The sequence below is a fragment of the Halichoerus grypus genome, chromosome 5 (assembly GCF_964656455.1).
Source record: "Halichoerus grypus chromosome 5, mHalGry1.hap1.1, whole genome shotgun sequence".
In the NCBI taxonomy this organism is placed as follows: domain Eukaryota; kingdom Metazoa; phylum Chordata; class Mammalia; order Carnivora; family Phocidae; genus Halichoerus; species Halichoerus grypus.
In genome coordinates, this window is record NC_135716.1 from 137,854,994 (window position 1) to 137,874,602 (window position 19,609).

The 19,609-nt window shown below is 47.8% G+C and overlaps 1 protein-coding gene and 1 long non-coding RNA gene across 2 annotated transcripts in view; both read left to right on the plus strand.

The window, feature by feature from the left end:
- Nucleotides 1-11,854, plus strand: part of LOC118535115 (uncharacterized) — a 97,406-nt gene extending 85,552 nt beyond the window's left edge. The window contains exons 2-3 of the long non-coding RNA XR_004917046.2: nucleotides 8,415-8,547; nucleotides 11,676-11,854. This is a non-coding gene — a long non-coding RNA (uncharacterized LOC118535115). The remainder of the gene's footprint in view (nucleotides 1-8,414; nucleotides 8,548-11,675) is intronic.
- A 5,272-nt stretch (nucleotides 11,855-17,126) lies between these two features.
- KANK4 (KN motif and ankyrin repeat domains 4) overlaps nucleotides 17,127-19,609 on the plus strand; it is a 65,043-nt gene continuing 62,560 nt past the window's right edge. The window contains exon 1 of the mRNA XM_036091348.2: nucleotides 17,127-17,366. The gene's annotated coding sequence lies outside the window, so the exon portion shown is untranslated. The remainder of the gene's footprint in view (nucleotides 17,367-19,609) is intronic.

Consider the following 19,609-nt stretch of genomic DNA (forward strand, 5'->3'; position numbering starts at 1 on the left):
GGACCTCTGGAATGGTGCGAAGGGCTCTGGATCTGGAGGCAGATCAGGGCTGGAGCCTCAGTGACTGGGGGGCAACCAGTTGGACGCTACGTTATTTTCTTCATCTCTATGATAGGCAATGTTTTCCTCCACCCTACAGTTCACCCAGGAAATTAAACTGACGAATGACAGATTAGTGAGAGAAAAAACAAACAGTTTATGAGTGTGCGCAGCATGCATACACGTGGGAAAAACTTAGTGATGAGTGACTCAAAAGGGTGGTTAGAGCTTGGGACATATATTGTATAGCATCTTAATGAAGGACAATAAATTTGTAGAGCAGTGACAAGACACAGAAAGAGAGGTCTAAGCTATCAGGGGGTGCATACTGTGGATAGGGAAATAAACAAATGGGGAAACGATTAGAAGATAAGGGCTATTTTAGCAGGTGTGTTGTCATTCCTCTTGGTGCCATGTGTGAGCTGCTAAGAGTCTAGAGTTATCTCTTGCAATGAAGAGTTTAAGAGTTGTCCTCCTGGGTCCTCCCTTTCAGGGTGCAGGAGAGGGAGATACCTTTACAAATGAAAATCCATGTTCTGCTTTTAGGCAATCAGGGGGTAAAGGCAGGGCGCTTTTTTGGTGTTTGCTGTTTTTCAGTTGTCTTCAGCCCAGGATAATCCTTATGACAAAATGGCATACTTTGGGGTGGCATATTCTGATCCCTTACAGTCTAAAAATGCTTGTCCTTCCCGCCACGTAGGCTTGGGATGGGATGGCGCATGTGGGAACTCTGTGCAAACTCTAAAGTGCCAGACGAATGTCAGGCGTAACCATTTCCACAACGATCATTTCCAGGAGACAATATAGGCTGCAGCCTGGCCAGTTGGAGTCACAGCAGTCCAAACACAGGCCTCAAGCCTTCTAGCTCCTTCTCCCTGGGGGCCGGAGTGGCGGTGGCGGGGGGGGGGGGAGGGGGGGGTGGCTATTTGCAAAGAAGACACATCAAAGCTCCAGCTGTGGATTTTTATAGTTCAATGTTGCATAAGCTTCCTTCTTGAGAAACAGAGTCTGGAGGAAAGGTGAGGAAGCTAATCTAAACTTCCTGCTCCTCAGCCCCACCCCCCAGGGCTGGCTCCTTGAAGACCCAGCCTGCAGGCCACTCTTGACTTTTGTTCCCCTTGCCTCTCAGTAGGACTTCCCTACTGTTCTCTGTGGAAGCCAGAGAGACACATCTCCTCAAAAAGGACCCAGTGCACTCCCATGGTCCCAGGCCCCCAGAGCAATAAATCAAAGGACAGAGCTCATTAAGCATGATTCAGCCACAAGAATGGGACATTTTGAAGAATTAAAATCCTCCTTTTGCTCCTTAACAAAGCAAAAGACATCCATAGAGTAAACATTAATGCACCTACTATATGTCAGGTAATAAACATGTTTTGCATTATGTCAACTGTCCCCATTTTAAGGATGAGTAAATTGGGGCTTAGGGTATTATGCCAAGTGAAATAAGTCAATCAGAAAAAGACAATTATTGCATGATCTCACTCATAGGTGGAATTTAAGAAACAAAACAGAGGATCATCAGGGAAGGGAGGGAAAAATAAAACAAGAAGAAATCAAAGAGGGAGACAAACCATAAGAGACTTAATCATAGGAAGCAAACTGAGGGTTGCTGGAGGGGGGTGGGGTAGGGGGATGGGGTAACTGGGTACGGAAATTGAGGAGGGCTCGTGATGTGACGAGCACTGGGTGTTATAGAAGACTGATGAATCACTGACCTCTATCTCTGAAACTAATAATACATTATATGTTAATTAACTGAATTTAAATTAAAAAAATAAAATGGGGAAAGAAAAAAAGAAAAGAAAAGTTTAAGTTAGATGGGGGCACGGATGGGAGGGCGGATGGGGGAGTGCGTGGGTAGGGAGGTGAATGGGCAGGTGGGAGAGCAGGTGAGAGCGTGATTGGGTAGGTGGATGGGAGAGTGGGAAAAGCTTCTTGTCAGAATCAAGAGGAAGTGCTTGTATCCCCCCAGAAAGGCAGGGCTGTCACTTGTGATTTCATACTGAAGCCCCTCCCAGGAAAGGGCATCGTGTGTCGTCAGGGCAGTGTAAGCCAGGCTCTGGCAAAGCTGTTCCCTGCACCTAAGATTCTAGAGAGGCTCTTTCAACTTTTAGTTGTGGTTTCGGAGTCAGAAGAGTCTGTGCTCCACTATGTACGTACTGTGTGACTATAGACAAGTTACCAAACACCTCTGTGCTCAGTTTCCTTATTTGTAAAATGAAGAACTACCCAACCTCATAGTGCTATGAGGTTTAAGTGATGTCACTCAAATATAAACATTTGTTAAATATTTATAACAAATATTTGTCTTAAATATAAGTTAGTTTTCTTCTGTCTGTCTCCTAGGCAATGTGAAAACCATTGCAGAGATGAGCTAAGACTAGTGAGACTCTCCCCTGAAGGGGAAAAACTCCAGGTGTAAATGAATTGCTCTGGAGCCAGCCTCGCTCTACCTTCTGGGGTTGAGAATAGTTTCAGTCCAGGTAGCCAAAGAGAAATGAGTTTTTCCTTGTAATGAGGAAATTAAAGGTGACTTTGACTCTTGGTGACCTCTGAACTGCGGCTTCGTTTCAGTGTCCTCAGAGAAACTTAGGTCCAGACCTCCAATGGCCTTTTCTTCTGACTGAGAGAGGAACTGGTAGAGAGAAGTGGGGAGAGAGGGGACAGAAAGGGATAAGGCCGAAGATCCAAAGCAGCCTGCAGGCACATTTACTTTTCCTGACTCACCCAAAGGACGGATGTGGAAGGAAAATATATTCCTTAGATTGCTTCAGGATGAGAGTATGTGTGTGCCTGTGTGAGTGTGAGTGTGTGTGTGTGTGTGTGTGTGTACATGCACACATGCTTCTGTGGATGGGGATGTGGGTGTGTGTGCGGGGTGTAGTAGTGGGGTATGGATGTGTGGGAGGGTAGGGGAAGGGGTGTGGGTATGGGGGTGTGCGGGTGTGGGTAGGTAGATGGGGAGGGGGAGGGGATGGAGAGGGGTGTGGGTAGATAGATGGGGGAGGAGGAGCGGATGGAGAGGGGAGGCAGGTACATGGGGGAGGGGAGAGGAGATGGGGGAGCGTGTGGGGAAGGAAGTGTGCAGAGTTGTGGGTATGTATCTGTCTAGTCACACTGAAGGGTTGGGCCTCAGTAAATGCATAAAATCATGTATGTCTAAGCACTGTTAATAAATTCTTCTTCACTGGCGATTTATAAAGAAGTTTATTTTCCATTCACTCATTCATTTTCTTATCACCAACACTGACCTACAGTGAGAAAAACAAGAAATTAATATCCCTGAGGAACTTAGGATCTTGAGAGAAGATAAGACATGGATGGGTTTCATAACAGTAATGAACACATTTGCTGCATGCCCGACGCTGTTCTGGCACTTTCTGTGTGTATTATCTAATTAACTGCTCATAATAACCTTATATGATAGGTCCCACTGTGACTCTCATTTAGCAAATGAGGAAACTGAAGCTTGGAGCAGCTGGCCCAAGGTCAGACGGCTTGTGGGTGAAGCTCAGATTCCAATGCATGCAGCCTGGCTCCTGAATATGTGCTCTTAAGTATCACCTTAAGTCTACACCATTTGTTCCCCGCTGACCTACAAGGGCTAGGCTTATGTCCCTTACAAAGGACTGGCTGCCAGGGAGCAGCCACCCAGCAAGATGCTTGGCGCTCGAGCACCTGTGAACACCTAACCCATGGCCCTACGTCCACAGCTGTCTGGGCCCAATCTCTTCACCCATTCCTCTCCCTACATCTCCTACCGTTTCTACTTCTCATGTCACCCCAAGACTAGTAGAGAGGGGTACCGAGAGGAGACCAGTGTAAACTCAAGGGCTCATCCCCCTCCCTGCAGGCCAGCTTCCCCACCAGATGTGAGGTGGGGGTACTGGTCCTGTGGTATTCTTTCCCCCAAAGGCCTCCCGCCTCTGACCCTGGAAGGCAATGCCCATGACGGCAGCTGCGATGGGGTCACTGGGCCTTGGACCCATGGAGGGATCTGACTCTAGTCCTTGGGGTCATAATAACATCTCCACCCATGAAGCTCTTGCCAGGGAGTCGAAGAGGCTCTGGGGCTTTAGGTCCATTATCTCTTTCAGTTTAAGTCCCACAACAGCCCCAATTGAGGCAAGGATTATTAGCACCCTCCCCCCTTTACAGATAAGAAAACCAAGGCTCAGAGAGGCCAGTCAGATCAAGCAATGGTGCCAGGAGGACAGACTTGTCTACACCTCAGAGCCCAGGCTCCAGGCCATGCTCTCGTGGGCTTTCCCTCCTCACAACGGGCTGCAAGCGGAGTGAAAAGCTGGTCCTGACTCTCCACTGCCAGATCGGAGAGAATGCATGGGTGGTGCTGGATGGTAAGCCACCTCCACCACTGAGGGACAGACTCTGGGGGAGTAGGTCACGTCTGCTAGCCCGAGAGTCCAGGGAGTCCCCTCCACGTAACCAAATGGAGGCAGTGCAGAGGAAGACCTGCCGTCTCTCCTTAACTTTGCCCCCGCCTGTCAGCACCCCCCAACCTGTCTGCCCCTCACACGCTCTTGTGGGGGGTCCTAGGGAAAGCGACCCGTGAGAACAACTGAAAGAGCGGGTTCCTACAAGCCCCACCCCCACCCCAGGCCATCGGAGGCTGGAGCAAAGAGACCCCCTTTGATAGTAGGTAACAAAAAGAGAGAGAAGAACCCTCCCCCTGTGGTTGTTCCTTCAGTCAGGGCTGGGGTGTGCTGACAGGATCTGCAGAGGCGACACTGGGGCCAGGGGACACAGTTACGGCTGCCAAAGGCTAGTGCCAGAGGTGGCGGGGCCGGCGGTTTGTGCGGCAGGAACAGAAAAGGACAGCATGGAGAGGTGGCCTGGCAGCCGGCTGGATTCGTTGCTAACGTGGGAGGCAGTATTTGGGAGCTGCCACAGAGAGACAGACGCTTTGGTGGGGGGCGCAGTTTGAACGAGAGTGGGATTACGCAGCAGTGAGTCCAACAGTGAAGTGACAGCACGCGGGCTGCAAGTCATCATTTCCAGCAGTTAAAACCCTGATTAATAAAGGCTCCCAAAGGCTGTGTTCCTGCCCCAGGGCCAGTGGGGGTTTTAGAAGGACATTACAAATGTTGGCTATTGTCCTTCATAAAGGAACAATTCAACGAACAGCCCTGGCCGAAAGGGGGGGAGGTGCATTCCTCCAAGGGGTTGTCTCCCACCCCGGGCTGTCCAGTACTGCACAGGAAGTCATCTGAGTCAACTGCTGGTGACCTATGACCTACGGCCCAGCACAAGAAGGGAGCACAAAAAGGGAGCTGAGCCAATCAGATTCCCACCTCAGGAATTTGAACCAAGAAATGCTGAGACACGCAGGCAGTTAGCAGCTGGGCTGGAGGCCACAGGAATGCACTGGAAGGTTCTATGCAGTGAAGTCAGAGCCAGAGTCTACTAACCACAGAACCGGTTAGTAGAAGGTGAGCAGAGAGCAGTGAGACTCTGGGAAAGACAGGGAGAAAAGCAGCAGCCGAGAAGGAAACCATGTGGTCCCCAACACACTGAAGCACCCGGCACCTCGACCCTCACTCCAGCCCTGACTCCACCTTCCTCCCTTTCTCCTGAGGGATGGGAGTGGCTCTCTGTTCCTGGAAACCAGTCCACGGTGGTTTTACAGGTTATAACAAAGACACTGAAGAAAGGTGTGAGCAAGGTGGAGAGTCCAGGCATGATGATCAGCTGCCTCCCAACCACATCTGAGGCCATGCAAGAAAAATTTGACTTTGAAGGCCTTCGCACATCTAAATCATGCCCCAGGGAGGAAGGCAGTGCTGTGGAGTGGTTACTTAACCTTGGTTGGGAGCTAAAAGCTTCGAATCCCAGCTTCTCTTTCTAACCGTGGGAACTGGGGGCAAATGGCCTCTTCTAAGTCTCAGTTTCCACACCTCTAAAATGGGGATAGAAAAGAGCCTCCTCCCTCAGGTTGTTGGAGGTGTTACGGGCGCATGCCTTGCGTCGGGTAAGTCCTTCCTTTAGCTGCTGTGTATGCTGTGTATCAACTCCTCCATGAAGGGTAAGTGGTGGAATTAGAGGTTGAGGAATCTCCCTGTAGAATTTTCTACCTGCAAGGACCAGCGTGGGGCTGTCCACTGACAGGTGCACACCCCTTCTCTGTCACTCTCAGGGATTCTGTAGGGAAAGAGGCTTTCAGGGTCACCTTAGCTGCAGACAGGCCTGACTTAGCCAGTCTTATTAATAGGAGTGTGTCCATTTCTGTCTTAAAATAGCCACACGATGTTATTTAAAATGAGCTTCCAGGTGGGTGGTCAGATAGCTTTTTCTTTTTTCCCTTTTTATTGTCTTCCTCTTAGGAGAGTTCAAGAACTCTCATATTTTTCTATTTCATTTATAGCAAAACAGTCATAACAGGAAGATCCATTGCTCTGTGTAACTTCCTGAGTCGAGGATGTTCAGACTGTCTGAGGGGGTCCCACAGTCAAGCGCCACTCCCACCCACCCCTCACACCCTTCTTTGTGGCGTCCCTGGCAGACACTCACCTGCCGGGCATGTTGGGCCTCCTGGCTCCAACAGGACGGGCCACACGGGGGGGGGGAGGGGCCTCGCAGGGGGCGGTGCCTCCACGGGGGGAGGGGCCTCCACGGGGGGAGGGGCCTCCACGGGGGGAGGGGCCTCCACGGGGGGAGGGGCCTCCACGGGGGGAGGGGCCTCACCGGGCAGTGGGGAGGACCTAACTCAGGTTTTTGCCTCTCTTCTAATCGTTTGGGTTTTTTGTATTTTTTTTTTAAAGATTTTATTTATTTGACACAGAGAGAGAGAGAGTGAGAGAGACAGCACAAGTAGGGGGAGTGGCAGGCAGGCAGAGGGAGAGGGAGAAGCAGGTTCCCCACCAAGCAAGGAGCCCCCTGTGGGGCTCCATGCAAGGACCCCGGGATCATGTGACCCCAGCCAAAGGCAGCTGCTCAACCAACTGAGCCACCCAGGCACCCCATCTATTCTAATCCTTTAAGTCATGGATGGTCCCTGCCTGGAAGCAAAAAGGTCCTTTCCTAACCTCAAACCCACACGCTCCCTGCCACCACCATTTCTTTCCCTCTACATGTTTCTTACTCACTCTATTCAGCCATTACACCCTCCTGAACCCTCCATCCATTCTGAAGGCTCACATCACTTTTGTCTTAACAGAAGTCATCACTTCCTCTGTGGTTTTTCAGGGGAAAGTGGCTCATCCTCTCAGACCCATTCCCCGGTTCAGTAGAAATAGTGGCTGGACTGTCCTGGCTCTTCGTTGTCACTCTGCACCAGCGCTTGTCCACCCTCATATCTTTCTTTAAGCCTCATGCCATCCGACCGCTCTCCTAAGCACTGAAAACTGTCCAGAGCTCACTCCCTGAATCATTCATGGCCTGGCACTCAGTCTTCCTCTCCAGCTCAGGTTCTGTATCACCCTAGGAGATTTCAATGCCCAGGCAGACAACTGACTAGACTGTTACTTCTTGGGTCTTCTTAACTCCAAGGGACCTCACCTTCTCTGGACTTCAGCCTTCATGCCCAGACCCAACGCCGGATCTTATTATGGTTCCATTCTCGAATCCTTTTAACTATCTCATGACACTGGCACTTTGATCTCCAAAAGACCCCAGCTCTTCTGTCCTATTTCCTTCAGTCTTTCTACTTCCTTCAGTCTGTCAGTCCTCCTGGTGGGAGTCCAGACCCTGTAGGTGATCCTGAACTGCATTCACAGTAGTACCATCATTTCCCTTGCGTGGCTATCCTGCTATGCCTTCCTCCCCACAACAAATTCCAGTTCTTTTCTTCCAGTGTCAGTGGAGACCATTCAAGTCCAGCTCTTCAACCTGTGCCCTGCCCCTCCCCTGCTGACTCCTCTCTTTTATGCTTCAACTCCCCCACTCCTCTGATATTTTCCTCTTGTTCTATAAACCTGTCTAGGTTACTCCCTCTGACAAGAGCCCTCCTAAGACCCTTTCTACCACTCTCCAATTTGACTGTCCCCCACTATAGTCTACTCATGTGTGACCCCCTTCCTCACCTCCTACACATTCCCCAACCTAATGCACTCTGGTATCTGTCCTGACCACTCAATGGAAACTGCTTTCCCTAAAGTCATTATCCTAGGTAATATTACTGTGTAATAAATTACAAAGTACCTCAAACTTAGTGGCATAAAACAACCATTTTATTATGCTCATGCATTCTGAGGGTAAGTCAGATTGGTCACATAATATAGCCTTTTTCTGCACCATGGTGTCTTCTGCCCAGAGACCTAAACATGGCCTCTCTGTGTGGTCTGGCTTCCTTGCAGCACGGCAGCCTCAGGACAGTCTGGTTCCTTACACGACATGCTCTTTGGCTTCTCTCCCAGGGTTTCAGTTACCACCTGTGTGCCATCAGCTCCCAGATCTGTCCTACCACAGTCCTCTCTCTAAGCATCAGACTGGAGACCCATCAGCCTGGTGGATGTGTCCAAAGATACATCAATTTCAGCATGAACTAAGGTGAGCTCACCATCTTCCACTCTAAACCGGCTCCTCTCCTAGTATTCTTTCTCTCTCTTAGTTGTCCAAACTTTGACTCTTCCTTTTCCCTCACTCCTTACATCTGATTATTTACCAAGTCATGTTCATTCTGCCTCTGAAATGTTTCTACAAATTTGATCCCTTTACAAATGAAAAGATTAAGAATCAGAGAGGTTGTTACTTCCCAAGATTAAACAGTTATCATGTATTTATTCTTTCATGTGTCAATCAAACACTTACTGGGTACAACTGAGTTCTAGGAACTGGGATGAAAAAGCTTGTAAAACGTGGTTCCTGGTTCCTTTCATGGCAGAGATAGGCAAGTAGGCAGTAGATTACTATAAGGTATGATAAATGCTGTGATTGTGGGGAGCACTGGGTACAACAGGGGCAGTGAGCATATCCTGCAGTGGGAGGGGTGAAGGTGGGGGCCTTATTAGTTAGCTATTGCTGTGTAACAAATACTCCAAACTTTGGCTGCTTAAAACAGCAAATGTGTATTAGTTCATAGTTCCTGTGGGTCAGAAATCTGGGTACAGTTTAGCTGGCTCCTCTGGATCAAGGCCTCACAAGGCTGCAGTCAAACTATGTGGGACAGCAGTCATCTCAATATTTTACTTGGGGAGGAGGGTTTCACCCTGAAGCACACTCACTTGGCTGTTGGCAGGCCTCACATTTTCACTGGATGTTGGCCAGACACATCAGTTTCTTGCCCCTCCATTGGGCTACTCAGAACAACCCTTGCTTCTTTCAGAGCAAGGGTTCTGAGAGAAAAACAGTGAGAATAAGGGAAGAAGAGAGGGAGCCCAAGATGCAAGCCAGTCTTTCTGCAACCTAATCTTGTAAGTGATAGCCTATCACTTTTGCCATATTCTGTTTGTTAGAAGTGAATCACTAGGTCCAGCCCATACTCAAAGGCACATGAATAAAAGGAGGAGGGGATACCTGGGGGTCATCTCAGAGACACTCTATCTCGGTGGTCAGGTGATATCTGAACTAGATTCAGAAAGAGTTAGCTATACGAAGAGCTATGCAAGACTGTCCTAGGCAGAGAATGCTATATGTGAAACAACCCGGAAGTGAGAGAGAGAGAGCTGAGGTTGGAAGAATTCCATGCTCAGGAAGGTTAGAGTATAGGCTGCCATCCACATGGAGATTAGAATGCAAGTGGATGTTGTCAAGATCTGTTTGATAACTAATTCTGTCGTCCAATGGGTCACCTGTGCCCCCCAACTTAATATCAGATTTCTTGCTTAATATGTTACTGTCCACACTGTGATTTAACCAAGTTTTAAATAGTTAATCAACATTGACTATTTCACATACACAACAAAGCTCCATTATATAAAAAGATAAAGAAATTGAACTTACAGTCTCTTTCCCTTTTACAAAACCTCAAAAATGCTCAGAATGCTTTTCCAGGAGAGCACATTTATAAATCATTACCAATGTGAAAGACACGACTAGTATTTCCAGTTATCAGTGGGTGGAGATGACCTGACATTTTGGAATGTATTTATTTAATTTTTAAATAAAATTTTACATTGAACTATAACACAGAAAAGCACCCAAATAAAGCACAATGCAATGGATTTTCAGAAAGTAACATAGTCTCGTAAATATTACCCAGATTTAAAAAACAGGACATTGTCACCTCCCGAATCTCCATTGTGCCATCTCCAAAGATATCCACAATCCTGATTTCTATCATCATGGAGAAGTTCTTCCTGTGTTTAAACTTTATCAAATGGAGTCATACAGTCTATACTTCTTAAACTTGCTACTCATCATTCATTTTTGTGAAATTCTTCCAAATTTTTTTTTTTTACAATTTTTTAAAAAGTAGGCTCCATGCCCAACATTGGGCTCAAACTCACAACCCTGAGATCAAGAGTTGCATGCTCTACCGACTGAGCCAGCCAGACACCCCTTCCATATTGTTTTAAGTAGCAGTAGTTCCATTTTCACTGCTGTGTAGTATTCCATTGAAGGACTTAACCACAGTTTATCCATTCTACACCGGACATAAACTTAAATGGTTTCCAGTTTAGGGAAATTATGAATAGTACTGCTATTACTATTCATGATTATGCTTTATGATGTACATATGCACACATCTTTATTGGGTCTATGTCTAAGAGTAGAATTGCTGAATCATGAGTGCACATATATTCAGCTTTAGTAGATATTGACAGTTTCCAAGGCGACTACCAATTTACACTCTAGGAACAATGTTTATGAGTTCCATTTGCTCTACATCTTTGCCAACATTTTGTATTATTAACATTTTTACTATAAGCTATTCTAAAGAATGTGCAGTGATATCTTATTGAGGTTTAATCTGCATTTCTCTAATAACTAATGATGTTGAGCACTTTTTCATATCATTGCCTTTCAAATACCTTCTTTTGTGAAGTGTTTGTTTAAATGTTTGCTCATTTCCCTATTGGATTGTTTTTTTTCTTATTCCTTTGCAGACATTCTTTATATATTGTATTAGTTTCCTAGGAAAGCCATAACAAAGTACCACAAACTGGTACCATAAAGTACCAAAATACCACAGAAATGTATTTTCTCACAGTTCTGGAGGCTAGAAGTCTGAGATCAGGGTGTTGGTAGAGTTGGTTCCTTCTGAGGGCTATGGGAAAACCTCTGTTCCATACTTCTCTCCTAGCTTCTGGGTGGTTTGCTGGCAATCTTTGGTGTTCCCTGGCTTGTAGATCTCTGCCTTCATCTTCACATGGCATTCTCCCTGTGTATGTGTCTCTGTATCCACATCTCCCCTTTCATAAGGATACCAGTCACATTGGCCTAGGGGTCCGTCCTACTTCAGTATTACTTCATGTCAACTAATTATATCTGTGACGACTCTATTTCCAAATAAAGTGACATTCTAAGGTACTAGGGGTTAGGATATCAACATATGAATTTTGAGGAGGGACACAATTCAACCCATAACATATATGTTTTGAAAACATCTTCTCCCAGTTTGTGGCTTGCTATTACACTCTCTTAATTATGTTGTGGTAGGTTAAATATGACCATAAATTCTTTTTCACTCTCTCCATTGAGAGTTGGTATTTATTACTCTCTCCTTCTGATTCTAGGCTTGCCCTGTGACCGCTTAACCAATAAAACCTGTTGAAAGTGATGCCATACCAGTTCTGGGCCTAGCCTTTGAGAGATTGGGCAACTCCTACTTCTTCTCTCTTGGAAGACTTGCTTTTGAGACACCAGTCTGTGAGAAACCTGAGCCAAATGGAGAGGCTTTTTAATGTAAGTTTTAATGAACAGAATAAAATACTTATTTAATGTATCATTGTGGTTTCTGTTGTTGTTGTTTTTAGGGTTAGTGCTTCTGGTGTCTTGTTTAAGAAATATTTGCTTCCTTCTAGGACATGAGTATTTACCTATGTTATATTCTAGAAGCTTATTATCTTTCACATTTTAATCTGTATTACCTAAATGATTACTGATTTTTATGTATGATATAACGTAGTGGGGGCATATTCCTCTTGAATTTAATAATAATGATAACTTTTTGGAATTTAGAATTAAGTGTGCAGTATAGAACACCAACAAAGTAGTAATTTAACATCACAAGTAAGTAAAGCTCCTTAACTACTTTACCTATTTTACCTACCTGCACTCCTATCACTCCCCAATAGGTCTCAAGACAATGAAAATTTAGTTATTTATTCACTCATAAAACATTTACTAAGAGCCAGGATTTACATTTATCTGTGCTGGATTCTAAACTAGGTGCTGAAAATCATCCAATGAGATACAGGCTTCTCTGAGTGTAATCACATCTTGTGGGGAAAATTGGCAATAAATTTTAATTTTTTTAATAACACATAATTTAAATTGTGCTGACTGTATGAAAGAAAAGCAGAGATGCTATAGGAGTGGAGCCCAGGAACTCCTAAGTTAGTCCTGGGGTTGGAGGTACAACAGAGAGATTCCTTGCAGAAGTGATATTTAAGCAGAGATTCACAGGATGAATATTAATTATGTAAAGGAAGAACTGGAGGGAGGGAAATTCTAGGCAGAAGAAAACACAGCATGTGCAGAGAACTCTAGGCAGGAAAGAACTCAGTGTGTTACAGGAACTAAGAGGAGTCTCATGGCTAGAGGAGAGAGGATAAGGGGGACACAAGTTGAGACTGGAGAGATAGGAAGGGGCTAGACCTATAAACCTTCTTAAAAGAATCAGACTTTATCCCAAGAGCAGTGGATGCCTTTGATGGGTTGTAAGCAGGGGAGGGGCATGGCCAGATATGTGTGTTTTTGAAGATCACTAAGGCTGCCTTATAATACAAGGTAGAACATGAGCAATGTCTAACATAGGCTTCAAAATGCCATGGTGGTTCCAAGCATGGAGAAATCCCATTGTCTGAGTTATCAGGAAGTCCTTCATGGAGGAAGTACCACATTACAGTAGAATCATTCAGACACGGGAAGACAGGGTGTGTGTGTGTGTGTGTGTGTGTGTGTGTCTGTGTGTGTGTGTGTGTTTATTGGGAGGCAGAGAAGGAAGTGTCTAGGCGTAGGGAGTAGATTGCACTCAGCCACAAAGCTAGATATGTAGGGACAGGTCTGGGGAATGGTGAACTGTCCTCCAGTCTGGCTGGAGGATAATGGGAAATCAAGCTGGAAGGTTAGGTTGTGGACATGAAGGGCTCAGAAAGTATACATGAATACATATATGGACAGCCCATTCTCATCATGTGCTGATCTGTGTTGGCAAAGTCGCTTACTTGCTAACATTTTCTTGTAACCCCAACATCAATTCCTATAGCACTTTTGTAGTCTTTTGTGGACATGTGCAGAGTGGTGAAAATTTTGAGTCACCTGGTGTGCATGTTTGCAGCTAAGGTTGAGCAAGGACACCCTCCGCCTTCTTGTTTCAGCTCTCATGCTCTAAACAAGTGTCCTTTTTGTGGTCTATTTAGCGGTCCTTTTTTACATTTTTGTGCTTTTTTAGGTGATTTCACTGTTTAAAATAGCCCCAAAGCATAGTGTTGCAGTGCTACCTCCCTAGTGTTCTAAGCACAAGGAGACTGCGATGTGCCTTATATAGAAAATACATGTGTTAAATAACCCTCGTTCAGGTGTGAATTACAGTGATATTGGCCACTAGTTCAATGTTAATGAATCAACAATGTACCTGATGGGGATGCAGGAGTGCACTTGTTGTGATGAGCACTGGGTGATGGATCTTGAAACTAATATTACACTGTATGTTAACTAACTGGAATTTAAGTAAAAGCTTTAAAAATAAATAAATAAAATAAAAATATAATGTATATATAGTTTTTAACCAAAAACATGAAACAAAGTTATATATCGATCAGTTGATGAAAATGGGCCCAGAGGCTTGTAGGAACCCAACCCCGTATTTTCCCCTGGGAGCAATGGTTCAGTATTAGCAATTTCAGTGTTTGTGGTCACTTTATAGGACTCCTGGGAATAATGAGAATTGACTGTATCTACGCACCTATTTTCCCCCCTGAAAGCTGGTTATTAAATATTATCAACACATCACTGACCGAGGCAGATCCTGCAGGAGCTCACCACACTGTGGAGGTGTTAGTGAACCACACTCTCACAGCTGGGCAGTGTTTTCTTGAAGCAGGATCTGAATGACACATCTCCATGTTAGCAGCACTTTCTAAACTCTCAGTTAGAGGCGGTTCAGTCTTTGGAGTCACTAAGACGCAAGTTTGAATCCCACCTCCCCAGTTAACTAGTTGTGTGTCCTCAGGCAAGTAACACTGTTACCTTTGATGGGAGAATAATGGCCATTCGACAGTTTTATCATGAGTCCTGATGAGACGGTGTGTGTAAAGTGCTTGACTCAGCGCCTGGCACATGCATTCATGGCAAATACTTGTTAATCCAGCAAATGTGGGGAGCAAGGAGGCCTTCCATTCTCTTCCTGCTACCCAGTCCTTTGATTACAGAGCTTCAGGATACAGCAGTGTTGTGCCTAGTCATTCTAAATCAGCTTTTCAGACTCACTCTGTCTGAAAGGCCCAGGCTGGGTCTTGCACTGGAGATGCCCAAACCGGAGATTCTAGAAGACCTGCTGCCTACAAGGGGTCCTCTCTTTTCAGGACCACACAAGGGGTCACTTTCCAGTCTAATTCTTGTTGCTCCCCTGTTATGGAAAAATAGGCAGTTTCCTAGCCAGTATCTGTCTGTGGCTCCTGGTTTTTTTTTGGGGGGGGGTACTAAGGGGTGCATCTATTTGCTTAGCCCACTTTTCATCCTGTTTCTCGATACCCTAATCTGGGATTCAGAAGCCCTGGCTGCCCCAGTGCAGGCCTCGCTTCCTCTGACTCAGCTTTACCCTCAAGATACAGCCTCATATCTGAGTCATCAGGCTGAGCTTTCGAGGACAACAGTCTGGCACTCCCGCTCCATCTTCCCAGGAGAGGTGCTATGTCTCCACACCCCAGTGCCAGTCCTATGCCTGACTTGGCTCACAATGCCCAGAAACCAAGAAACAGATTTTTAATGAGTTTGGAGGATGCAGAGGAAAAAGGCTCCAGGACCAGGAGTCAGAATGCTGGGTTCAGTTCCAGCTCTACCAATTAGCTTGTGCAACTTTGAGCTAGTCGTGGAAGCCTCCTGAACTGGGGCTTCTTCTTCCATAAAACATAAGTAGTAATCCATGCTGGGTCCATCCCACAGGGACATCAGGAGGCCTGAATGAAATCGTGTGAAGTGCCCCCAAACTCGAAGGTACATACCCTTGTTCCATGGGCTAGATCAGGTTCATAAACTCATTTCATTTGGCTTGAACAACACTGACCTTCAAGTAATTAGCATTTTAAATTTTTAAAATGAGTTAACACCAAACTGGGAGACTTCACTTACATATCTGATGGACAGCTTCTCTTTAAAAATGAGATGATCTGGCCATATTAACTCCTTGCCACTGTGAAAATAAAGAGAAACCTCACTAAAGTGGATTCAGGATGCTAGAAGGGGAGGCTGCTAGGGGGAGCCCTACCACTCAATGTCAATTATAGGAAAAACTGTCAATTACTGACCCCTAACAGAAGACTCTCAACAGGAAAAAAGCATCAATTATAGGCCCCCAAAGGGAAAGATGTACATTGCATCTCCTACAAGAGATAGACCGCTCCTGCAACTCAGCCACTGAAAACCCGTTATCATGCTGAACTCTTCCTTCTCTCTACTGCACTTTTGTTCAAAACAACCCATCACAACTTCCTCCTTCTTCTCCGTACAATAACGTTCCTCTCTTTTGTTTGCCGGATTTGCCTATGGTTTTGCTCTGGCTTGCTTGCCCTGGATTGAAATTCTCTGCTACTCCCAAATAAACCCATTTTTGCTGTTATAGTGACCGGCAGTTTTATTTCTAAGGTTAACACCCTGACCGGCAACAACCCACTAGAGCTGAACAGCAGCAGCCCCTTCACTTGGGCAGGAGCCTGGAGCTGCCTTCAAGCTCGCCACAGTCCACACTACTCCCTGTTACCTCCTAGTACTTAGGCCAAGCCTCTGTTGCCATTTCTTGTTGCTCTAGGGCTGTTAATTTGCTTCTAGTGGAGCCCTGGTAGAAGCAAATCTTTTTAATAATCATGTTTCTATCAAAATGGGAAAATGTAAGTCCCAGAACTGTCCCTTGCCCCAAATTATCTCCTCCTTCAGGGTCTCGATGTCAAAAAACACAAGCCCTGCGCTTAAGTTTTCCCCTGTGCCAACTGGCCCTTTGAAAGGTGTGTAAGGTGAGTGAGAGCTGGGATCTGGAGTCCCACAGGCTCTACATTCAACCCTGCCCACGCCTGTTTGAACTCATCTGTAAAATGGAGTAGGATCAGCCCTTTTCCCCTAGGTTGACTTTGTACAACATATGGCATTTAGTGTGCTGGTCACTCAAGGTTGGCGACTGAAATGGAAACGGTTTGAACTGATAAAAAGAATTGTGGGTGGTGGGAGTGTGAAATGAAAGACCGGATTCCTGAGTGGGGCTAAAGCAATGGCTGGGGAGGAAAAAAGCAAAGGGAAAAAGTACGGACTTGGAGGAGATACGATTTCGGTTACATCCATCCCCACCCTCACTCTCCCACCTCTGCAATGAGAAAATCCCGCCAGGGATGTACAAGACCTCGCTGTACCCACGGTTCTGTTACCAAGACTGGGTTCTGGTGGTGGCTTGAGCAAGCATTACCTTGTGTGACTTTGTCTCCCCCTCTATAAGATGAGGCTAGAAATGGCCCAACAGTTACTGTGGTCGTGAAGATGAAGTGAGAAATGTACGTGAAAGCACTTTGGAAATCTGCAAAGCGCTATATACAGTTAGGAGTTTTCCAGTCTCTTTACAAAAAGTTTTTCTTCCAAACTCTGTCCAAGGGCTTTTAAACTTATCAAGGCTAAGACCCTCCCCTCGGTTTCGCAATGCTGCCCCTTCCTACACACCAAAGCCCGCGCCGCGTCAGGAGTCTTTTTTTTTTTCCTCCCCTAGCGAAGGCGGGGACTCGGGTGGTGTTGGCAGCCGGCGACGCCGGCCGCGCCTGGCCAGTCCCGCATCGGCCGCGGTGGGTGTGCCCCACAGGGTGTGCGCCCCGGGCCCAGGCCCAGCTCGCCGGCGAGAGGGCGCCCGAGGGTGTGCGCGCCCCGGGCGACCGGAGTGCGCCAGCCCGGGGGTGCGCGCCCCGGACGGGGACCGTGCACCAGGAGGCTGCTTGCGCCCCGAAGCCGGGGTGTGCGCCGGCCCCAGGCACGGCCGGCCGCCTCCCTCCCGACTTCTGCGGCGCTCCAAGGTAAGGCGCTCTGCGACCCCAGCCCGCGCGGCGCGGTGAGTGGGGCGTGCCAGCACCCTGCCCCGCGCGACCCGGGTCTTGGCCCCGGCGCCCGGCCACTCTTCTCCGCCTCTGCCGCCCGCCTCGCCCCCTCCCCGCGCCGCGTCCCCGGCTCCCCTTAAGACAGAGGCTGCGGCAGCCTGGGCCGCCCCGGCGCCCCTGCCTGGGGTTGGCGACAGCGCGGGGAGGGGGCTGCCGGGGCTGCGCGGGCTGCGCGGGCTACCCAGGGGCGGTCGCCGCTCCCATTCCGCCCCGACCCGCTCCCTGAGCCCCTGTGCTGGGGAGGGAGGAGACCAGTGGGGAGGGGGAGGCCGCGGTGTCCTTGCGGCTCCGGTGGTGCAGCCCCCGCCCAGCGCTTCCCAGCGGGGCGCTGCGCTGCGGTCCGGGATGCAGATTGCGGGACTGGCGCCCTGCGCCGGCTCCCAGGACGACCTGGAATCGAGCTCTTAGTCTCCTGTCTTTCGCAAAAGCCGGCCCCCAGTGCCTACCCTGGTATCCCTGGTATCCCTGGGCTCCTAGCTGAACTTTCCAGAGCTCGCGTTGGGCCACGACCTTGGATGGAGGCAGCGGGGCCGCCCTGGGGAGCCGCGTGCGCTGGCAGCCTGGGGCACTTCCGTTGAGCCTGCGTGCCACTTGGTGAGATTCCCACCTTCTCATCTCTTCCTTAAGGTCAGACCTTTGACCCCAAGTACTTTGTCCCTGCAGAGTGGCCAGTTACTCAGCCTGGGAGTTCAAAAGTGGAGTCTCGTGGCCCCTACACCAGGTCTAAATAAGCCCTTGCCCTGAGCCTCTGCCAGGGCTGCAAGAACGGGCGGTTTCAGTTTTCAAGAGACCTAGGGTGCAGGCCTGGGGGCCAGGAAGAGGCATTTTCCAGGAGAAGGAGGAGGAGATTCTCCCCTTCCTGAGGATGACCCCCTGAAGCTTGGGCAAAGTCCTATTGAACAAGTAGCATCAGGGGAGGGGCAGATGCAGACAATGACCAGGTTGAGGCCTGGGGACAAAGCATCTTGAATTAAACACACAACCCACCTGGGTAAAACCAACGTGGGTTCTTAGGAACCTTTCAAGACATGACACAGAAGAACACAGAGCTACACTTAGAATAGCAGCAGAGTGCACTCTGATGTGCCTTTTCAATTCCAGTCCTCCTGCCCCATGTCTGAAACTCTGCCTGCTGGACCATAATGTGAGTTCTGGGGAATGTGAAAGGACAGAGAATGAGAGATGGCTCAGGGTGCATTCGGTCAACAAATACTTGCTGTGTGCAGGCACCAGGCAAGGTAGCGGGATAGAGAAATGAAGAAAACACGCACTATCTGGCCTCATGGAGTGTGCAGTCCAGTGGCCAAGACCGACATGGATCAAATCACGCAAATAGAGAATTACAAGCGGTGCTGACTTCTTTTAAAAGGGAGGGATAAGGTACTATGAAATTCTGTGATAGGCACCGTAGTCGCTCCGTTGGAAGGCTGGTAGGAGTTAAGCAGTTGAAGAGGATTGAACGAGCCTTCTAGTCAGAAAGAACAGCACGGGAGAGGACTCTGAGGCGAGCAGCAGAGACCATTAGAGGGACTGAAAGACTGTATAAGTGATGACCAGGGGCCCAAATGGCATCCCATTGCCTGGGCCAATCAGTAGATCCGTAGTTTCCTTTCTCAGCCATGATAATGGGCAGTCGGAGTCCCCCCCCTCGGTGGGGTGGCTTATCTTAAGACTTTTAAAGCTAGAATGAACTCATTGCCTATAGTGTAAAATTCTTTAGGATGGCTTACATGGCATTTGCTAATCTGGGTCCCACTGCCTTTCCAGCCCCGTTTCTGGTTCTCCCACTCCCCCATCTCCCAGCCACCGTACCCCGCTCCGTGAGCACCCTCTATGTTTTACTCATGGCTACACTTCAGGCAGTTCCTGGAACACACGTTGTCTTTGCACATGCTATCCTTTGTCTAAAATATTCTCCCTACTTGTGCACCCAGTGAATGCACACCCAGCTTTCAATGTCAACATGACACTTGAGGTTTCCACCACCACCACCACCGCCGCCGCCATCCTGGAAGGCCTTTCCTGACCAGAGTCCAATGCTGCCTTTTCTCTGTTTCCGAAGCTCCCTGGACATGTTTCTGTCCAGGGAGCATCAACTGCACTGAGCATCACAAAAACATATTTCTTTTTCCTCCTGTTCTATTTGTGTCTCAAGTACCCAG